Below are 9,593 nucleotides of genomic sequence, written 5' to 3'. Positions count from 1 at the left end.
TGAGTAAGTTGATGATGCTGATCACGATGTTTGCACTTTTAGCCACATTAGCATAACTAGGATAGTTAGGATTTTTAGCATATGCAGCCGGTGAGGGCGGCGGTGCTGCGTAGAGGTGGGCAGCGATAGGAGAAGTGGTCAGAGAGGCAGGCGGGCGCGAGTTGCGCCGGCGGGTCATACAATGCCGCTTGCGGCTTTAATTTATATTTGTATCATATACCAGATAAAATACCCAAATGTAGCAACTTTGTTCTGTGGACAAGAAAATAAAAAGAAGATTTATGATCCATAGTTGGGAGACAAAGGTTCAAGATAAAGACATCCAGCTTCTTCTGACAACACCAGACAAGAATCCCATGAAATTACCGCACTGCAGTTTTCATGGATGTCATCTAAAATATTGTACAGAGAAAAACCAAGTATGGATTTCAATAAAACCTGTTTATGAACAATAAGGCAGAACGTGTTTTAAATCCAACATCTGTAACAGAAGAAAGCCTTGCCTGAGCAAACCCAGCCGTCACAGTCTGCAGAGACCTGCGATGGTGGAGAAAATGTGCTCTGGGCGTGGGGACAGACGAAATGCCCCTGGCCTCTCCACTCAGCTAATCTCCCGGTGCCGAAGTCGGCTCATTTGAAGGAGTTGATGGCCTTGATCTCTCTGAGAGGATGGGAAGTGACAGCATCAAAGCGTGAGCTGAAGCAGTCAAACTTCACAGCCCCTCCTGTCAGGGAGAAAATCCCACTTAGACGGGGAAGAGGAGGGAGAATGATGAAGATAAAGGAAAGGGTTTGAAGGGAAGATTTATGATCCATAGTTGGATTTGAAGAGAGCAACGCCCAACCCCTCCATTACCGTGGACCACAGCAGCTCAGGTATTAGAGGAACAAATCCATGCAGATGTGCGCTCGTATATTCCTTCCTCTCTGCTCCGATGGCGCTTTCATCCCGGCGTAAATCCTGTTGTGTTTTTATGGATGTTAAAAGGCTGAAGAGGGGATCAGAGGCCCGTTTCCATGAGGTCAGCGTTTTCTTGTAGCGCCACAGAGGGCCTTTAAGCTACCTTGTAATGTGTGAGGAGACAGGACCTAATAGATTGATACACAGGTTTTGACATGCCATTTGAGCTTGCAGCCCGGCTGTAATTGGCCACGTCATCATGCATTAAATTAACAATATATAGAGGAGTGCCCTGAGACGAATGTCTTGGCCCGATCCGTCAGCCATCAGCGCAAAGTGCATCTGACAGGCCTTTCTAAGTGAAGGGAGAGGGCAGGGAGGAGAGGTGGAAGGGGGGGCTTTTTTAAAGTATTACTTTGATGGACACTGCGCTCATTTTAGTCATCTAGAAGCCATCCATCCATCAGGGAGGCGGTCCCACCACCCCCAAGCTCAGTCCTGCTTTAGCGCAGAAAAAGTTTAGCATCCGTGGAGATTAACCCTCGTGTGCACATGGGGGAAGAGCGAAAAGTTACACCAAAACTAGATGTCATCGTCGTATCTGCACCCAGAGAGTCGCACCAGCAGCCGATTGACCACACACCAAACCTGAACGTGCCATCAGGGGTCACATCTGTCCCTCATCCATCCCTCCAATGAGCGCTGAGCTGCAGTCATGGCGGTCTGACGCCCCCAACCCAAGCCTTCATGCTCAGTGTTAAACAGGGAAGTACTGTGAGAATTGGACTGAGTGACCCCCTACCCCTGTTGTACCAAACAGGAAGTACCCGCTGGCTCCAAGAAGCCAAAACCCCATAGACTTCCATGGAGAAACAAACAGCTGTTAGTCATTCTATTGGTCAGAAGAACCGTTCTTGATCTGGCACATTTTTTTAAACCTGTTCTTGATGATCCTTATTTTGTTCATTATATTTCTTCTGTGTTTTAAGTTATTCAAGTTATAAACTGACCAATCCTCCATAAAAGTAGTAGGGGGCCTGCTGGCCCCCATGTCCAAAATATCTGACAGATTTCCTGTAGCCTGTGTGCAGTTGGTAGGGCAGGACTTCCAACCAGCTCACTGCGGATTGGTGAGAGTGGTTGCCATAGAAATGTCGACTCAGACCGACCTGGACTGCTTACTGATGAAGTCTGGCTCCAACATGGGGCAAAAAAAACAAAAAACAAAAGGCGACTGCACTGACTTCCTGTGAGTGACGTCACACGCACTCAATCGTCAAAAGGGAGCGGCCAAACGAAGAAGTCTGTGAAACTTTACCTGATTGCTGTTCAGAAATTAATTTATATTTAGAGGATATAACTTGTATTTATTATTATATGGTTGTCATAAATACCATTCAGTGTTGTTTTGATGGGACTTGTAAACATGATGGTATATAGGGGAAAAACATCATGTTTCTCTGGTTTGTCTCAGATTTTGAGCCGCTGACACTTTTCTTTCAAAATCCTCTCTGAGCAGAGACTCGTTCTTCGTGAGCGTTCCTTGTCACCTTTTTTGTCCCTTCTTGGGCATTTTGTTTTCTTTCTGGTGTCATTTCAACCTCTCGCCTCTCTCAGCGCTCCTCTCTGTGCAGCCTCGGTTCAAAGGAGACGGTTCGCTCCCCTCTGACAGGGAAATGGGAGGAGCAGGCCCAGAGTCGGAGCCGGAGCCGTCCAGACAGACCAGAAACTTGAAGGTAAACAACCGAGATTAGAGGTTGAATGACAGAGCGAGGGGAGACAAAGATGGAGAACGCGGCAGGATGGGAGGGAGGAGGGAGATCTTCACACAGCAGCCAGTGGTGTTTGAAGCAGGAAGCTGGCGAGACAACAGAGGCAGCTTTCTTCCACAGACACAATGAGCCAAAAGCACAATGGGAGTCCTGCTGAGAGCCGGCCTGCACTACACCGAGCCCCCCCCATACCAGATTAAAGCCAAACACTTAAATACCCCCCCCCCCCCCATGCCAGGAAAAGGAGGGGCTGCTGTGTGCACAGAATGCTTTTAGGTGCGCTCTGTTTTATTATTTGATGAAAACATTTAGTGGAAATGTTTGCTCGGCCCGTCAGAACAGCTGTTGGTGCATCACGCCTGCAAAGTACCTTTTTGCCATTTTGAAAGATGATCCCAGCTTCACTCTAAATAAAAGAGACTTGGTGGGTGGGTGGGCGGTGGAAGGGAGGGGGGGGGGGAAGCAAACCTCCAGTCTAAATCATGTGTTTGTCATCCGGTGGTGATTTTTATTTCCCTCTTTTATCCCCCATCCGTGAGCACACCTGGGCCTTAAAGCCTCTCTCCCACTCGGTGTCAGGACAGATTTACATAGAAAGGCCGTTTGCATATCAAGCAGCTGCGATGCGCAGCGCGCATCATCTCTCACTGATTTACAGAGAGATGCATGTTGCACTGACACTCCGGAGAGCACGTCCCCTTTACCTCCATCTGCCCTCCGCCGCCGTATCTTACAGCATCAGCGGCGGCCGTGTCGATTCTGTGACAACGCATTTGGACCAGAGTGTGATCCAGGATGGGACCTCTACTCTCCGGTTAGCCCTGTTCTTGACAGGGTGCAGCGCGGCCTCTAATAAGGGTATTTGTCACGACAGCACGCCATGACCGACCGCCGCACTATTGTGCCATCAAATATGAAGTTATCATTTAATTACGCTTGGAAGAAGAGGGTTCGATTGCCCTGTCGAGGTGCACGTTGGCTAGGAGGAGATCTTCGCGACAACGTCCACGTCCTGACGAGTTCTCTGCTCATCACATGCTAATCTGAGCTGAAGCCGGTGCAAATCGCCGTTCCCTGGTCCGTCGTTTGGCCAGAACTCATCCCGTGTCTGAGGTAATGAAACCACTCACGGAATTAGGAAGTAACTTGGCATTCCCTACGATTTCCTGTGCACGGCCTAACTGCCCTCCTGGGGGAAACGTGGCTCGTGCCAGCGAAAGTTCCACCCTGGCACGAGCCGAGCCTTCACAAATGAAGACATATGTCACTAAAAGCACAATCCAGCACATACCTCTCGGTTAACGAAAGGCCTCATAAATTCAGCCTTTCCAGCGAGACAAGGAAAATTTGGAGCCGGCAGTTATGGCTGTTCCTTGGATGAATACAGGGTAATAAAAGTTTAATTTCCTATTATGTGTGCGTGTGTGTTTAACTTGCCTGGTTGCCTGGACTCTTGGTTTCTCTCTGTCTCTCATTCTGTTTAATTTTTCAATAGTTTCCAGTGCTTATGAGCGTTTGTTACCGCTCAAATACTCTTTTTCATTTGACGTGTTGTGCCTCAGGGGGACGATTTGTGCCGTTTAGCGAGGCTGAGTCTGTGCCGCATGATGTGCTTCACAGAAGTGCAGCGTAAACCGACTCAAATGCGCAACTCCAGTCAAGCTTTTAATTGAAAAATATTACATGGTAAGTGACAAGCCGCATTACAAAAACGACAAGACAGAGACACTTTTATCTGTCTGACGATTTCAGAAGCAAAATAAATTAAAACTGCAGGGAGTGTTGATCCTCCCCTCCCCCACACACACTTCCCAACATCCCTGCATACCCTTGAACTGTCTGAGTTGATGTTATAGCAAAGTGTAAGATTGTACAGTTGACTGAAACGATGGTCACAGTTCAATTCAAATACAAACATGACTTCCAAAGTCTTGGTCCCAACTGAGGGTAAAAATGGTCAAACCTGTACGGGGAACGCTGGTGGCCCGCACAAAGTATCAAGGTCACATACTGCTCTGTAAACTCTTTATTTCAGCTTTAAAACTACTAAAACACAGGTTTGTTAGGATTTCTCATTTTTTTCAATCCCCCTAAATCTTGCGTACTGTGTAAGGAGATCGCTAGTGCTGTTAACATAAGTGCACGCTCCTTGCCTGACTTTTAGAAATCAAAAAATTACACAGAGTGTAGTTTGTGTGGACATCCTACGAGCGTCCAATTGCCACCTACGTATCACGAACACACCCCGTCAGTAAGGAGCCAGTGCTCACACCTACCGACTAGAATGTGGCGTAGGGATGACAGCATCATCTGTACGTCATGGGTACCATTAGCTGGAAGGTACGTTCACCCCAGGCATGTGCTGTTCTTGAACATGCATTCTTGAATGGGCATTTAGCACAAGGTGTTCTGGACGGTTGCCACCTGATACTAGTGCATGTCCACCACTTACAGTTGGAAGAGGCTTAGTAAGAAATGTTGAAGCCGTGCAAATCTCGTGACTCTTGCTCCAGACTTTTTCTTTCAGCACTCTATTCCAATCTTTGGAAAACCTGGTGTCATTTAGATCCGGCCGGGCACAAACCGCAATTATGGATCCCCTTTATGATTTTATTTTCATTGGTTGGCACTACGATTATCTGTTTCATCTAAACGTCAGCACTAAATCTCAGTTCCTGATTTGTCAAAGTTGGTTCTGTTTCACTTTCAACACATGTTCAATGGCCGCATGTTTTGTACGCAGAGTCCAAAAACCCTCTAGTGTGCGCAGCTACGAGTGTAACAAGAGTGTTCAATTCAATTTCAATTTTATTTGTATAGCCCAAAATCACAACAACAGTCGTCTCGATGGGCTTCGAAGTAAAACATGAAATCAGAAGGATCACGAATACAAAGAGTTCAATAGAAAAATACTAAAATGAACTAACAAACTGACTAAGCTATACTGGCATCCCTGCCCTTAGACCCCCCTTCGCGGTAAGGAAAAACTCCCAAAAAAACCGGATTCCGGAAAAAACGAAGAAACCTCAGGGGTGTCCACATGAAGGAGGGATCCTCCCCCAGGACGGACAGGCGATTTACCAGAACTCTTAGAGAAGAATTAACTTATCTAAATCTACAACTACATATATAAAAGTCCAGCAGACGAGCTTCATCCAGCCGTGGTTGTGGGGACAGTCAAAGGCGCGAGTCGAGCCGGAGACAGGAACCACAGCCAGGTGTAGGAGCAGGAGCAGAGACGAGGTACTCGGTCAGGCACAGAGCAGAGACGAGCCAGAGATGAGCCAGAGGCAGGATCCACAGCCAGGTGTAGGAGCAGGAGCAAAGGCGAGGTAAACGGTCAGGAACAGGAGCACGGATGAGCCAACTGGAGTCTGGAAGCACTCCCACTCCCCAGGAGGGGAGAGGAAAAGAGGGACAATACATGAATCGCACTGCACCAAACAGAGGCATGGAGAACTAAATGATAAATTATGATCAAGAATAGAGGAGAGGAAGGGTAGAAGTAAAAAAGGAAAGAGGACAGAACCCCAGTGCACCATAGTTACCCCAGCTTCAACTTCTAGCAGCCTTTTAAAAGAAATAGTTATTATTAAGTTTAATTTAAACAAACTAACATTAAGTTAAATAATCTCTGAATACTAACTAGTCTGACAATAAGCCTGTCCAAAGAGGAATGTTTTAAGTCTAACTTTGAATGTAGAAACTGAGTCGGCCTCTCTTACATGAGCTGGGAGTTTATTCCATAAGACAGGGGCTTGGTGGCTAAACGCTCTACCTCCAACCATACTTTTACTAATTCTAGGAACCACAAGCAGTCCTGCATTTTGCGAGCGAAGTGTTCTGATTGGTTGGTAAGGGACTATGAGGTCCTTAATATAGGACGGGGCCATTCCATGTAAGGCCTTATAGGTTAGCAGGAGGATCTTGAACTTAATTCTAGAATCAACTGGGAGCCAATGGAGCGAAACTAACACAGGAGTGATGTGATCTCTTCTGCTAGTTCCAGCTAACAATCTAGCTGCTGCGTTCTGAACAAGCTGGAGACTTCTTAAGGAACTCTTAGGACACGCTGCTAACAAGGAGTTACAGTAATCCAGCCTCGACGTAACAAATGCATGGAGGAGTTTTTCAGCATCACTCTTAGAAAGTATATTTCTGATCTTAGCAATATTCCGCAGGTGAAAAAAGGCAGTTCTACATGCCTGAGATATGTGAGCCTTAAATGATAAATCCTGGTCAAGTAAAACCCCAAGGTTTCTAACTGTGGAATTGGGGGCTATACTTATACCATCCAGGGAGACTATCTGAGCAGACAGAGCATCTCTGAGGTTTTTAGGACCAAGTATAATGACCTCAGTTTTTTCTGGGTTCAAGAGGAGGTAATTAATTGTCATCCAGGTCTTGATGTCACTGATGCAGGCGTTCAGTTTCTCTATCTGGTCATTCTGGTCAGGCTTCATGGATAAATACAACTGCGTATCGTCGGCATAACAATGAAAATTAATGCTGTGTTTCCTGATTATGTTTCCTAGGGGTAACATATAAAGGGTAAACAGGATCGGTCCCAAGACTGAGCCCTGTGGGACTCCATAGTTGACTCGAGTGCACTGAGAGGAATGGCCATTTACATTAACGAACTGATACCTATGGGACAGATAGGATTTAAACCACTGGAGAGCAGATCCTCTGATCCCTATGTCCTGCTCTAATCTATGGAGTAAAATACCGTGGTCGATAGTGTCAAAGGCTGCACTGAGGTCCAACAGGACCAGAATAGAAAGTAGTCCCTTTTCTGAGGCCAATAACAAGTCATTAGAGACTCTAACTAGTGCAGTTTCTGTGCTGTGGTGAGGTCTAAACCCCGACTGAAAGTCTTCAAAATGGCTGTTGTCCTGTAGGTCGCAGTAAAGCTGCTTAACTACAACTCTTTCTAGGATTTTAGAAATAAAGGGCAGGTTTGATATCGGTCTATAGTTGGCCAAGATGCTAGGATCCAAACTGGGCTTTTTCAGAAGAGGTTTAACAACTGCATATTTAAAAGACTGTGGCACGTAACCCGTTTCCAGAGAGTGTTGAACGCAGAAACCCGTAACGTGCATTTATGCGTGGTTCCAAAGACTTTTCGTTGAAAGTGGCTGCTTGAACGTGCTTTGCAAGAGGCCAGCGTGAACGTAGCTTTAGCTATAATTTACTGTACATTTACCACATGCACAAACGTGTTCGTGACATCCCTTTGGGGTGGGTGTATGAGCTTCCAGGGAGCAACAAGACACACCTGCATTGCTGCTCCAATTTACGACCCTCCACGGACCCAGACAACCCAAAAACCCACAGTACCCCTACGAATCAGCCCCCTGTGCAGGTGCATAAGACTAAGGCTTTAGATTCACTAATGAATTAAAAAAAGGTATTTTAATCATTGAGGAACAGCAGTCATGAAAAAGGATGTTTCTAGTTGTCAGCAGTGGATACAGTTGGCTTTCTTTCCAGCAGCTGTACGGATATTGTTTGTGCATTGTGAACCAAACTAACTGGTTCCACGTAGTTGCTTCCAAATTCAAGAAGAGTTGTCTTTATATCTTCACACAACTTTGCTGACTTGAACTTTCTTGTTTTATCTTCATAACTCAACCAAACATGCCATGGTGTCTGCCTCAGAAGAACATCCTGATAACAACTGTCTTTCCTGCTGCCTGAAACTGTTTCAGGTGTGGCTTCAGCGACAGAATGGCACCAGCCAGGCAGATCAGTGCTTTTGTGATTAACCATCTCCCCACACCTAAGAGGTTTTAGGTTCAAATCCCAGCTGGAGCTCTTTTGTGACTGGATGCTTCAGTGGTGATCATCCTCTGTGGTGCTCGTCTCGTTTGACTGTGCGTTTCCCTGCTATGGCGCAGTGACGATACAGAGAAACAGCATTCAGGACGCGATCACATGGGCTCTTTGGAGGCCAATTTGCAAACACATCAACTGCTAGCTGTTGGTTGATGTGTTTGTGAGGAAAAAAACTGGCAATAAACCTGGTAATTTGCTGAATGTACCATACACATTTCCACATCGGCATCACATTCTGATGTGACAGGCGTGGAGGAGTAATTGATTACATTAATAGCTAATTGCTGGCTTATAATTGGATCTGACTCAATTAAAAAAAACCTCTGGGTGATAGAAATGGTACAGCGGCTGAGCGGGTGGCGGCACTCGGTGCCACAGGCAGAAAGAGCGAGGGAGATACACCTGCAATGCTAAATCATAAGTGCTTCAGTAGATAGAGGCCGGCCTGGGAATGCTTTGTGCTGTTTTTGCACTTCCTCAATGTGGATTTATATCTTTTGCATTGGGAAAGGTTGTAATATTTCACTGAGGAAGTGCACACGGGAGGATTCGGAGTGGGGGAAGAGGAAGGGTTGCTGGAAATATGGTATCAGCATATATTGTAATTTCATTTTGATAAGGACATGCTTATAGCCCGGTATGGCCCATCTAGAGCAGAGTGAGGCAGTGTTATTTTACATATTCCCCCAGCTCAGTGACACTGAAGTGCAATCATTAGCAAAGCCGCACTAAAAGTGGATAGGATCTGCAAATTAGGACGGCTGCTCAGCTAGCTGGGCTAATGAAAGGTGCTGGAAGGCCGTGATAACACAAATCTGGACTGTAGATACTTTATTTCCCTAAATGCAGATTTTGATGATATTTATCAACAAACAGGTCGAGTTGGGTCTCTATGCAAATTGGTAGACATTAAAATTCATGCACAGGTATGTATCATGTGTCCTAATCTCCTGGCTGATTGCATATACGCATGCGGGTGTGTTTTACTGCACTTTTGGATCTCCACTCTGAAGGTCCATGAGTGTGTGTGGGGGAGTGATTCCCTACCTCCGCCGTCCTGTCAGAATTTCCCCTCGAAGCCG

This window comes from Oryzias latipes, chromosome 3 (assembly GCF_053564925.1).
Source record: "Oryzias latipes strain Hd-rR chromosome 3, Olatipes_Hd-rR_3.1".
Classification (NCBI taxonomy): Eukaryota; Metazoa; Chordata; class Actinopteri; order Beloniformes; family Adrianichthyidae; genus Oryzias; species Oryzias latipes.
The sequence above is the reverse complement of the archived record's forward strand: the minus strand, read 5'-3'. Positions refer to the sequence as shown.